This window comes from Saimiri boliviensis, chromosome 2 (assembly GCF_048565385.1).
Source record: "Saimiri boliviensis isolate mSaiBol1 chromosome 2, mSaiBol1.pri, whole genome shotgun sequence".
Taxonomy (NCBI): Eukaryota; Metazoa; Chordata; class Mammalia; order Primates; family Cebidae; genus Saimiri; species Saimiri boliviensis.
The window spans coordinates 113,408,377-113,421,015 of record NC_133450.1 but is presented as its reverse complement, the minus strand read 5'-3'; the positions used below and the strand labels follow the sequence as shown (position 1 = coordinate 113,421,015).

The following is a 12,639-nucleotide window of genomic DNA, read 5'->3' as shown; positions in this document are numbered from 1 at the left end:
TGTCTCTAAAACAAATTTTTTCTTGGCCAGGTGCAGTGGCTTACACCTGTAATTCCAGCACTTTGGGAGGCCAAGGCAGGCAGATCACCTGAGGTCAAAAGTTCGAGACCAGCCTGACCAACATAGAGAAACCCTGCCTCTACTAAAAATACAAAATTAGCTGGTTGTGGTGGCACATGCCCGTAATCCCAGCTACGTGGGAGGCTGAGGGAGGAGAATCACTTGAACCTAGGAGGCAAAGGTTGCAGTGAGCTGAGATTGCACCATTACACTCCAGCCTGCGCAACAAGAGTGAAACTCTATCTCAGAAAAAAATGAAACTTTTTTTTTGATACGGAGTTTCACTCTTGTTACCCAGGCTGGAGTGCAATGGCGCAGTCTCGGCTCACTGCAACCTCAACCTCCTGGGTTCAGGCAATTCTCCTGCCTCAGCCTCCTGCGTAGCTGGGATTACAGGCACGCGCCACCATGCCCAGCTAATTTTTGTATTTTTAGTAGAAACGGGGTTTCACCATGTTGACCAGGATGGTCTCGATCTCTTGACCTTGTGATCCACCCGCCTCGGCCTCCCAAAATGCTGGAATTACAGGTGTGAGCCACCGCGCCCGGCCTTGTTGTTTTTGAGATGTGGTCTCATTATGTTGCCCAGGCTGGTCTCAAGACTACTGGTCTCAAGAGATCCTCCCACCTCAGCTTCCCAAATTGCTGGGATTACGGGTGTCAGTCACTGTACCCAGTTTGCTATTCTAATTTCTTGTGATAGTAGATGTCTAGCTCATTTATTTTCATACTTTTTTTTTTTTTAATGGGAAATCGTAGGGGTTAGCACATCCAGAGTGCAATGGATAAGCCTTGCAATGGGAAAACCACCTTCATGATCATGGTATCTCCCCTGCCAGATAAGTATATTTTCATACTTTTTTTTTTGAGACGAAGAAGTCTCACTGTGTCACCCAGGCTAGAGTGCAGTGACGGAATCTCGGCTCACCACAACTTTAGCTTCCCAGGTTCAAGCAGTTCTGCCTCAGCCTCTCAAGTAGCAAGGATTACAGGTGTGTGCCTCCACACCCAGATAATTTGTGCATTTTTAGTAGAGACAGGGTTCCACCATGTTGGCCAAGCTGGTCTCAAACTTCTGACCTCAGGTGATATATCTCCCTTGGCCTCTTAGAGTCCTGGAATTACAAGCACGAGCCACCGCGCCTGGCCTATTTTCATTCTTTTAACAAATACTTAAGGTGATACAGTTACTTTTTTTTTTTTTTTTTGAGACAGAGTTTCTCACTCTTGTCATCCAGGCTGGAATGCAATAGTGCCATCTCAGCTCGCTGCCTTTAGAGTTCAAGCCTCCCAAGTAGCTGGGATTACAGGCACCTGCCACCGCACCCAACTAATTTTTATATTTTTAGCAGAGACAATGTTTCACTATGTTGGCCAGGCTGGTCTCAAACTTCTGACCTCAGGTAATCGGTCTGCCTTGGCATCCCAAAGTGCTGGAATTACAAGCATGAGCCATCGTGCCTGGCCCAATATGTTTGTTTCTAAGGAATGTTTTTACCACTCATTCTCCTAATCTGATGTTTTTAAATATGTATGTCTTTTTTTTATTTCAAGAAAGACCAAGTCTAACTGTGTTGCCCAGGTTGGTCTCAAACTCCTGAGCTCAAGTGATCCTCTCACCTCAGCCTCCCAAAAGGCTGGAATTACAGGCCTGAGTCATTGTGCCAAGCCTTAAATAAATAAATAAATAAATAAATAAATTAAATAAATAAATATATTTTAATCAATAAGAAAATGAGATTATTGTTTCTTAGAACGTTGCTTCATAACAGAGTTCAGCCTCAAAGATCCAGATCAGACTTGAAGAACAAGAGTTTTGAGGTGGTTGCTCTACAAATAAAAAATTTTTGTGGGGCAAGAGATTGATATCTGGCACTAATATGTTTGCTTCTAAAATGTTTTTTTTTTTTTTTAGAGAGACAGGATCTCACTCTGTCACGCAGGCTGGAGTACAGTAGCACAATCATGGCTTACTACAGCCTTGACCTCCCTGAGCTCAAACGATTCTACCACATCAGCCTCTCAAATAGCTGGGACTACAGATGCACACTACCACCCTGAGCTAATTTTTGTAGAGATGTGATTTAAACATGTTGCTCAGGATGGTCTCAAACTCCTGGGCTCAAGCAATCCACCCACCCCGGCCTCCTAAAGTGCTGGGATTACAGATGTGAACCACTGCACCTGGCCTAAAATTTTCTTCAGCTCTACAGTTTGTGAAAAGGAACAGTGAATAACAAGTCAAACGGAGCCTGGTGGGACCTATAGCTGAGAATAATTATACTCACAGTTGAAGAAGGTGTTTAGACTGAATAACAGAATAAATCCGAAGTGGCAAAAATACACATTCCACTCCTATTAAAATATTTCCCCTGAGCCAGGCGCGGTGGCTCAAGCCTGTAATCCCAGCACTTTGGGAGGCTGAGGCGGGTGGATCACGAGGTCAAGAGATCGAGACCATCCTGGTCAACATGGTGAAACCCCGTCTCTACTAAAAATACAAAAAAAAAACTAGCTGGGCGTGGTGGCGCGTGCCTGTAATCCCAGCTACTTAGGAGGCTGAGGCAGGAGAATTGCCTGAGCCCAGGAGGCGGAGGTTGCGGTGAGCCGAGATCGCGCCATTGCACTCCAACCTGGGTAACGAGCGAAACTCCGTCTCAAAAAAAAAAAAAAAAAAAAATTTCCCCTGAAATAATTAAAGTAATAATATAAGAGGATTTTTTTTTTTTTTTTTTTTGAGACGAAGGCTTGCTCTTGCTGCCTAGGCTGGAGTGCAATGGTGCAATCTTGGCTTGCCGCAACCTCAGCCTCCTGGATTCAAGCAATTCTCCTGCCACAGCCTCTTGAGTAGCTGGGATTACAGGCATTTACCATCATGGCCGGCTACTTTTTGTTTCGTATTTTTAGTAGAGACGGGATTTCTCCATATTGGTAAGGCTGTTCTCGAACTCTGACCTCAGGTGATCCGCCCGTCTTGGCCTCCCAAAGTGCTGGGATTACAAGCCTGAGCCACCGCACCCAGCCGTAAGAGATTTGAATCACCAGGATATTATCTTTTTTGGAGAACACTCTCAAAACCAGAGTATTGTCCTCAGGCTTATTGCCACAGTTGTCTGTGGATAAATACGCAGATTTCACAATGCATAAGCAGATTCTGTCTAAAATCTTTTCCTGCCTCAAACCTTTACTGGAGCTCTGTAAGGTGTTTAGACTTGCACTAAGCAAACACAAGAGACTTCTACATAGCAGCTCTTATCTAACGTAACACCAACACAGCATATTATGGTTGTTAATAAAACTTTAACAAATGTATCCATATACTTTATTGTACATACAACTAGCATTCACATTACCAAAAGAGCCTTACTGCAGGAATTAATGTTAAGAGAAAGCAATTGCCATGATTTGAATGTTTTGTCTCCTCCAAAGCACTTGTTAAGACTTAATCCTCAATGTGCCAGTATTGAAAGGTGAGGCCTCATGAATGGATTTATGTGTTACTATCAGACTGGGACTGATGGCTTTATTAGAAGAGGAAGAGAGGCTGGTCAGGCATGGTGCCTCACATCCATAATCCCAGCAGTTTGGGAGGCCAAAGTGGACAGATCACTTGAAGTCAGGCGTTGGAGACCAAACTGGCCAACATGGTGAAATGCTGTCTCTAATAAAAATAAAAAATTAGTTGGGTGTGGTGGCACCTGCCTGTAGTACCGGCTACTTGGGAGGCTGAGGCCCGAGAATCGCTTGAACCCAGGAGGTGGAGGTTGCAACAAGCCAAGGTTGCACCATTGCAGTCCGGCCTGGGCAACAAGAGCAAGACTCCGTTTCAAAAAAAAAAAAAAAGGAAGAGAGGGCCAAGTATGGTGGTTCAGGCCTGTAATCCCAGCACTGTGGGAGGCTGAGGAGCGGTGGGAGGATTGCTTGAGCTGAGAAGTTTGAGACTAGCCTGGGCAATATGGCAAAACACTATCTGCACAAAAAATACAAAAATTAGCAGGATGTGGTTGTGCATGCCTGTCGTCCCAGCTACTTGGGAGGCTGAAGTGGGAGTATCACTTGAGCCCAGGAGGCAGAGGTTGCAGTGAGCCAAGAATCGTGCCACTCCACTCCATCCTGGGTAAGTGTGAGACCCTGTCCCCTACAGAAAAAGAAGGAAAAAAAAAACAGGAAACGAGACCTGAGCTAACACTCTCAGCCCCCTCGACCTGTGATGCCTTCTGCCAACAGGCACTCCCATCAGAGTCCCCATCATCAAGAAGGCCGTCATCATAGGTGTCTCATCAACCTTGGACTTTTCAGCTTCCAGAACTGTAAGAAATAGATTTTTGTTTCTTTATAAATGACTGAGTTTTAGGTATTCTGTTATCAGCAACAGAAAATGGACTAACATAGAAATATTGTTGTCCATGGCTAAGTACAAATATATTTCATGACATATAAGCTGATTCTGTCTAAAATCTGTTTGTATGCTAAACTCAGTATCACATACAATTCTGTATTATCATATGCTAGATTTTATTCTATCTAACTATATTTTCATGCCCATTAACTATCCACGCTTGCCTCCATCCCCATTACCCTCCAAGTCACTGGTAGTCATCATTCTACTGTCTTTCTCCTTGAGTTATTTAAATTTTTAGCTCCCACAAATAAGTGAGAACATGCAGTTTGCCATTCCACGTCTGCCATATTTCATTTACTGTAATGACCTCCAGTTTCATCTATGTTGTTGCAAATGATAGGCTCTCATTTTTTCTTACGGCTGAATAGTACTCCATTGTGTATATGTGCCACATTTTCTTTATCCACTTGTCTGTTGATGGGCACTTAGGTAGCTTCCAAATCTTGTCTATTGTGAATAGTGCTGCAGTAAATATGGAAGTACCAACATCTCTTTGATATACTGCTTTTCTTTCTGTTGGGTATAGCCCTAGCAGTGGGATTGCTCCATCCTATGGTAGCTCTATTTTTGGTTTTTAAGGAACCTTTGAAGTGTTGTATATAGAAGTTATACTAGCCAGGCACGGTGGCTCAAGCCTGTAATCCCAGCACTTCGGGAGACCAAGGCGGGTGGATCACGAGGTCAAGAGATCGAGACCATCCTGGTCAATATGGTGAAACCCCGTCTCTACTAAAAACACAAAAAATTTGCTGGGCATGGTGGCATGTGCCTGTAATCCCAGCTACTCAGGAGGCTGAGGCAGGAGAATTGCTTGAACCCAGGAGGCGGAAGTTGCGGTGAGCCGAGATCGCGCCATTGCACTCCAGGCTGGGTAACAAGAGTGAAACTCTGTCTCAAAAAAAAAAAAAAAAGTTATACTAACTACATTTCCACCAAGAGCATACAAGGGTTCCCTTTTCTCCAGATTCTTGCTAGCATTCATTATTGCCTGTCTTTTAAATAAAAGCCATTTTAACTTAAGTGATATGATTCTAATTGTAGTTTTAATTTGCATTTCTCTAATGATCAATGATGTTGAGCACTTTTTTATATACCTGTTTGCCATTTGTATGTCTTTTGAGAAATGCCTATTCAGATTTTTTTGCCTTTTTTTTTTTTTTTTTTTTTTTTGAGACTGAGTCTCACTCTGTCGCCCAGGCTGGAGTGCAGGGGCACACGATCTTGGCTCACTGCAACCTCCGTCAGCCGGGGTTCAAGCGATTCTCCTGTCTCAGTCTCGCAAGTAGCTGGGATTATAGGTGCCTGCCACCATGCCCAGCTAATTAGTAGAGCCAGGTTTTACCATCTTGGCTAGGCTGGTTTTGAACTCCTGACCTCGTGTCCACCTGCCTCAGCCTCCCAAAGTGCTGGGATTACAGGCGTGAGTCACGGTGCCTGGACTTTTGCCCATTTTTAATTGGATTATTAGATTTTTTTTCTACTGAGTTGTTTCAGCTCCTTATATATTCTGGTTATTATTATTACTATTGAGACAGATTCTTGCTTTTTCGCCAAGACTAGAGTGCAGTGGCCTGATCTTGGCTCACTGCAACCTCCACCTCCCAGCTTCAAGCAATTTCCCTGCCTCAGCCTCCTGAGTAGCTGGGATTACAGTTGCAAACTATGACACTCGGTTAATTTTGTTTTTTGTTTTGTTTTTGTAGAGATGGGGTTTCATCATGTTGGTCAGGCTGGTCTTGAACTCCTGACCTCAAGTGATCCATCTGCTTCAGCCTCCCCAAGTGCTGGCATTACAGATGTGAGCCACTGTGCCTGGCCTATATTCTGATTATTAATCCCTTGTCAAATGGATAGTTTGCAAAGATTTTCTCACATTCTGTGGGTTGTTTCTTCATTTTGTTGATTGTTTCCTTTGCTGTGCAGAAGCTTTTTAACTTGATGTGTTCCCATTTGTCCATTTTTGCTTTGGTTACCTGTTTTAATAGCTTCATAGTTTGAGGTCTTAGATTTAAATCTTTAATAGATTTTAATTTGATTTTTGTATATGGTGAGAGATAGGGATCTAGTTTCATTCTTATACATATGAATATACAGTCTTCCCGGCACCTTTCATTGAAGAGACTGTCTTTTCCTCAGTATATGTTCTTGGCACCTTTGTCAAAATGAGTTCACTGTAGATATATGGATTTATTTCTGGGTTCTCTATTCTGTTCCATTGGTCTATGTGTCTATTTTGCCACTATGCCACTATGCCACTACCATACTGTTTTTGTTATTATAGCTCTGTAATATAATTTGAAGTAAGAAAATGTGATTCTTCCAGTTTTGTTCTTTTTACTCAGGATAGCTTGGCTATTCTGGATCTTTTCTGGTTCCATATAAATTTTAGGTTTGTTGTTTTCTATTTCTGTGAAGAATGTCATTGGCATTTTGATAATGATTGCATTGAATCTGTAGATTGCTTTGGATAGTATGGACATCTTAACAATATTGATTCTTCCAATCCATGAACATGGAATAACATTTTTTCATGTGTCCCTTTTAACTTCTTGTGTCGGTGTTTTATAGTTTTTATTCCAGAGATTTTTCACTTCTTTAGTTAAAGTTTGTTCCTAGGTGTTTTATTTTATTTGTAGCTATTGTAAATGGGATTACTTTCTTGATTTCTTTTTTTTTTTTTTTTCATTTTATTTTTATTAAGCACTACATAACACACTGCATTCTACATAATATACTGTATGATCTTCTAGCAGGGGTAGATGACCATAACTGAGTTATTTTTTCATCAATCAGGAAAATGCTTCTTTAATCAATGTTCTCCAAACCCTTTGACTTATAGTAAAGATCAACTCCAGAGATGCGCCTATCTCTTTCCATCAAATTCCATGGATACAAAACATGAGCAATCCTTTTTTCCTTGCCGCCGTTAGTCAGCCTGTGGATGTACGTAGTAGACAGTCCTGGAATAAGCAAGCACACAGCCATGGCGGCGACTCCAGGGAGTATCTCGAACCACATCTCTGCCCGGTTACCTAGGCCAAAACCCTATTTCTACGTCCTTGAAAGGTGACGGATCTTCGGCTCTCTTCCCAGTAAGCCCCCGATTTCTTTTTCAGATGTTCACTGTTGGCATATAGAAATGCTGCTGCTTGGCTGGGCACAGTGGTTTACACCTGTAATTCCAGCACTTTTGGAGGCCAAGGCAGGTGGATCATGAGGCCAGGAGATGAATACCACTATCCTTGCCAACATGGTGAAACCCTGTCTCTACTAAAACTACAAAAATTAGCTGGGTGTGGTGGCATGTGCCTGTAATCCCAGTTACTTAGGAGGCTGAGGCAAAAGAATTGCTTGAACCCAGGAGCCACAGGTTACAGTGAGCTGAATGTGCCACGGCACTCCAGCTGGGCAAAAGAGCAAGACTCCATTTCAAAAACAAACAAACAAAAAAAGGAAATGCTGCTGTTTTTGTTGATTTTGTATCCTACAACTTTATCGACTTTGTTTATCAGTTCTAATAGTTTTTTGGTGGAGTCCTTAGGTTTTTCCAAATGTAACAGCCTGTCATCTGCAAACAGAATAATTTGACTTCTTCCTTTCAGTTTTGGGTTCCCTTTATTTCCTTCCTTTGTCTGATTGCTATAGCTAGGACTTCCAGTGCTATGTTGAATAACAGTGCTGAAAGTGATCATGCTTGTCTTGTCCTAGACCTTAGAGAAAAGGCATTATCAAAACACCAGGGGTTAAACCAGGCACATGGTTCACACCTATAATCCCAGCATTTTGGGAGGCTGAGGTGGGTGGATGACTTGAGCTCAGGAGTTTGAAACCAGCCTGGCCAACATGGTAAAACGCTGTGTTTACTAAACGTACAAAAATTAGCTGAGCATGGTGACATGCACCTGTGGTCCCAGCTACTCAGGAGACTGAGGCAGGAGAACCACTTGAACCTAGGAGGCGGGGGTTGCAGTGAGCTGATCATGCCGCTGCATTCCAGCCTGGGCAACAGACAGAGAATCTGTCTCAAACACACACACACACACACACACACACACACACACACACACACACCCAGGGGTTTGGTCTAGGTCCTGCTGCCTGTGGCACAGAAAGCCAATCACCGAGACAAGTATTGCCAAGGAATAATGCTTTAATCAGATTCTGCAGCCAAGGAGATGGGAGATCCGTCTCAAATCTATCTCCCTGGCTGACGTGGTGGCTCATGCCTGTAATCCCGGCACTTTAGCAGGAGGCTGAGGCAGGTGGATCACAGGGTCAGGAGTTTGAGACCAGCCTTGCCAACGTGGTGAAACCCTGTCTCTTCTTAAAAAAACTACTAAAATTAGCCGGGCATGGTGGCACATGCCTGTAATCCCAGCTACTCAGGAGGCAGAGACAGGATAATTGCTTGAACCCGGGAGGCGGAGGTTGCAGTGAGCCGAGATTGCACCATTGCACTCCAGCATGAGCAACAAGAGAAAAAAAAAAAAAAGACTGTCTCCCTGATGAAAATTAGGTGATTATGCAGCAGGAAGAAATGTAACTGTATGTGGTACATGTGGGAAAACAGGAACTAGGGAGGAGTAAGGAAGCAATTATGACATATGAGGAGTCTGGCATCTCATATGGATGTGGTGATCTGGTGAGTTTCAGTTATTTCATACTTGCTTTTTTTTTTTTTTTTTTTGAGACAAGGTCTCACTCTGTCACCTAGGCCAGAGTGCAGCAGTATAATCACAGCTCACCAAAGCCTCATACTCCCAGTCTCAAGTGATCTTCTCAACTCAGCATCTGGAGTAGCTGTGGCTACAGGGGTGCACCACCACACCTAGCTAATTTTAAAAAAAATTTTGGAGAGATAGGATCTCCCTCTGTGGCCCAGGCTGGTCTCCCTCTGTGGCCCAGGCAGTCCGCCGACATTAGTCTCCCAAATTGCTGGGCTTACAGATATGAGCCTACAGACACCCACCAGTTCTTTGATACTTCTTGAGAAGCTTAAGGTTGTTTCCCTTTAAGACCAAAAGAGCCTTAGCCGGGTATGGTGGCACATGCCTAATCCCAACTACTTGGGAGGCTGAGGCAGGAGAATAACTTGAACCCAGGAGGGGGAAGTTGCAGTGAACTGAGATCACCCTATTCCATTCCAGCCTGGGCAACAAGAACGAAAGTCCATTTAAAAAAAAAAAAAAATTCGCCCTTTGTGCAGTGGCACAATCTTGGCTCACTGCAACATCCACCTTCCAGGTTCAAGTGATTCTTCTGCCTTAGCCTCCTGAGTAGCTGAGATTACAGGCATGTGCCACCACACCCAGCTAATTTTTGTATTTTTAGTAGAGACGGCATTTCCCCATATTGGTTAGGCTGGTCTAGAACTCCTGACCTCAGGTGATCTGCCCACCTCAGCCTCCCAAACCTCTGGCATTAAGGACATGAGCCACCGTGCCTGGCTGTAGGATGAGTTTGGAAGTATTCCCTCCTCCTCTATTTTTTGGAATAGTTTGAGTAATATTGGTATTAATTGTTCTTTAAATGTTTGGTAAACTCAGCAGTTAAGCCATTGGGCCCCAGGCATTTCTTTGCTAGGAGAATTTTTATTACGGCTTTGATCTCATTACTTGTGATTGGTCTGTTGAGATTCTGAATTTCTTTTTTTTTTTTTTTTTTTTTGAGACGGAGTCTCGCTCTTGTTACCCAGGCTGGAGTGCAATGGCGCGATCTCGGCTCACCGCAACCTCCGCCTCCTGGGTTCAGGCAATTCTCCTGCTTCAGCCTCCTGAGTAGCTGGGATTACAGGCCCGCGCCACCATGCCCAGCTAATTTTTTGTATTTTTAGTAGAGACGGGGTTTCACCATATTGACCAGGATGGTCTCAATCTCTCGACCTCATGATCCACCCGCCTCAGCCTCCCAAAGTGCTGGGATTACAGGCTTGAGCCACCGTGCCCGGCGAGATTCTGAATTTCTTCATGGTTCAGTCTTACGTTTATTTATTTATTTTTTTTTGTCTTTTTGTTTTTTTCCTTTTTGTGGAGAACAGGGTCTCGCTATATTGCCCAGGCAGGTCTCGAACTCCTGGGCTCAAGCTATCCTCCTGCCTCTGCCTCCCTAAGAGCTGGGATTACAGGTGTGAGCCACAGCGCCCGGCTATGGTTCAGTCTTGATAGGTGGTATGTGTCTAGGAATATATTCATTTCTTTCAGATTTTCCAATGTATTGGCATATAGTTGTTCATGGAAGCCACTAACAATCCTTTGAATTTCTTCTGTATCAGTTGTAATGTCTCATTTTTCATCTCTGATTTTACTTATTTGGTTCTTCTTTCTTTTCTTCTTAATCTGGCTAAAGATTTGTCAGTTTTATCTTTTCAAAAAAACTAAAATTAACTCCAGATGGATTAAAGACAAACATAAGACCTAACATCATAAAAAGCCTAGAAGAAAATCTAGGCAAAACCATTCAGGACATAGGCATAGGCAAGGACTTCATGACTAAAACACCAAAAGCATTGGCAGCAAAAGCCAAAACAGACAAATGGGACCTAATCAAACTTCAGAACTTACAGCAAAAGAAATAATCATTAGAGTGAACCAGCAACCAACAGAATGGGAAAAAAGTTTTGCAATCCATCCTTCTGACAAAGGGCTGATATCCAGCATCGACAAAGAATTAAAACAGGGCCGGGTGCGGTGGCTCAAGCCTGTAATCCCAGCACTTTGGGAGGCCGAGGCAGGTGGATAACGAGGTCAAGAGATCGAGACCATCCTGCTCAACATGGTGAAACCCCGTCTCTACTAAAAATACAAAAAATTAGCTGGACATGGTGGCGCGTGCCTGTAATCCCAGCTACTCAGGAGGCTGAGGCAGGAGAATTGCCTGAGCCCAGGAGGCGGAGATTGCGGTGAGCCGAGATCGGGCCATTGCACTCCAGCCTGGGTAACAAGAGCGAAACTCTGTCTCAAAAAAAAAAAAAAAAAAAATTAAAACAGAAAAGAGAAAAAAAACAAACAAACCCATTCAAAAGTGGGCAAAGGATATGAACAGACACTTTACAAAAGAAGACATATATGAGGCCAACAAACATACGAAAAAATGCTCATCATCACTGGTCATTAGAGAAATGCAAATCAAAACCACATTGAGATACCATCTCACACCAGTTAGAATGGCGATCATTTAAAAAATCTGGAGACTGGGCCGGGCGCAGTGGCTCAAGCCTGTAATCCCTGCACTTTGGGAGGCCGAGGTGGGTGGATCACGAGGTCGAGAGATCGAGACCATCCTGGTCAACATGGTGAAACCCCGTCTCTACTAAAAATACAAAAAACTAGCTGGGCGTGGTGGCGCGTGCCTGTAATCCCAGCTACTTAGGAGGCTGAGGCAGGAGAATTGCCTGAGCCCGGGAGGTGGAGGTTGCGGTGAGCCGAGATCGCGCCATTGCACTCCAGCCTGGGCAACAAGAGTGAAACTCCATCTCAAAAAAAAAAAAAAAAAAAAAAATCTGGAGACAACAGATGCTGGAGAGGATGTCGAGAAACAGGAACACTTTTACACTGTTGGTGGGAGTGTAAATTAGTTCAACCATTGTGGAAGACAGTGTACCAATTCCTCAAGGAACTAGAAATAGAAATTCCATTTGACCCAGCAATCCCATTATTGGGTGTATACCCAAAGGATTATAAATCTTTCTGTTATAAAGCCACATGCACACATACATTCACTGCAGGACTGTTTACAATAGCAAAGACCTGGAACCAACCCAAATGCCCATCAATGACAGACTGGACAAGGAACATGTGGCACATATACACCATGGAATACTATGCAGCCATAAAAAATGATGAGTTCATGTCCTTTGTAGGGACATGGATGCACCTGGAAACCATTATTCTCAGCAAACTGACACAAGAACAGAAGATCAAACACCGCATGTTCTCATAGGTGGGTGTTGAACAATGAGAACACATGGACACAGGGAGGAGAGCATCACACACTGGGGTATATTGTGGGGGATGGGGAGGAACAGTGGGGGGTGGGGAAGTTGGGGAGAGATAACATGGTGAGAAATGCCAGATATGGGTGACAGGGGGATGGAGGCAGCAAACCACATCGCCATGTATGTACCTATGCAACAATCCTGCAAGATCTGCACGTGTACCCCAGAACTTAAAGTACAATTA

General features: G+C 43.6%; 1 pseudogene; it reads right to left on the bottom strand.

Annotated features, from left to right (window-relative positions):
* Positions 1-7,117: 7,117 nt before the first annotated feature.
* On the bottom strand, positions 7,118-7,557 carry LOC120361358 (NADH dehydrogenase [ubiquinone] 1 alpha subcomplex subunit 1 pseudogene; annotated as a pseudogene).
* Between the last annotated feature and the right edge of the window lie 5,082 nt (positions 7,558-12,639).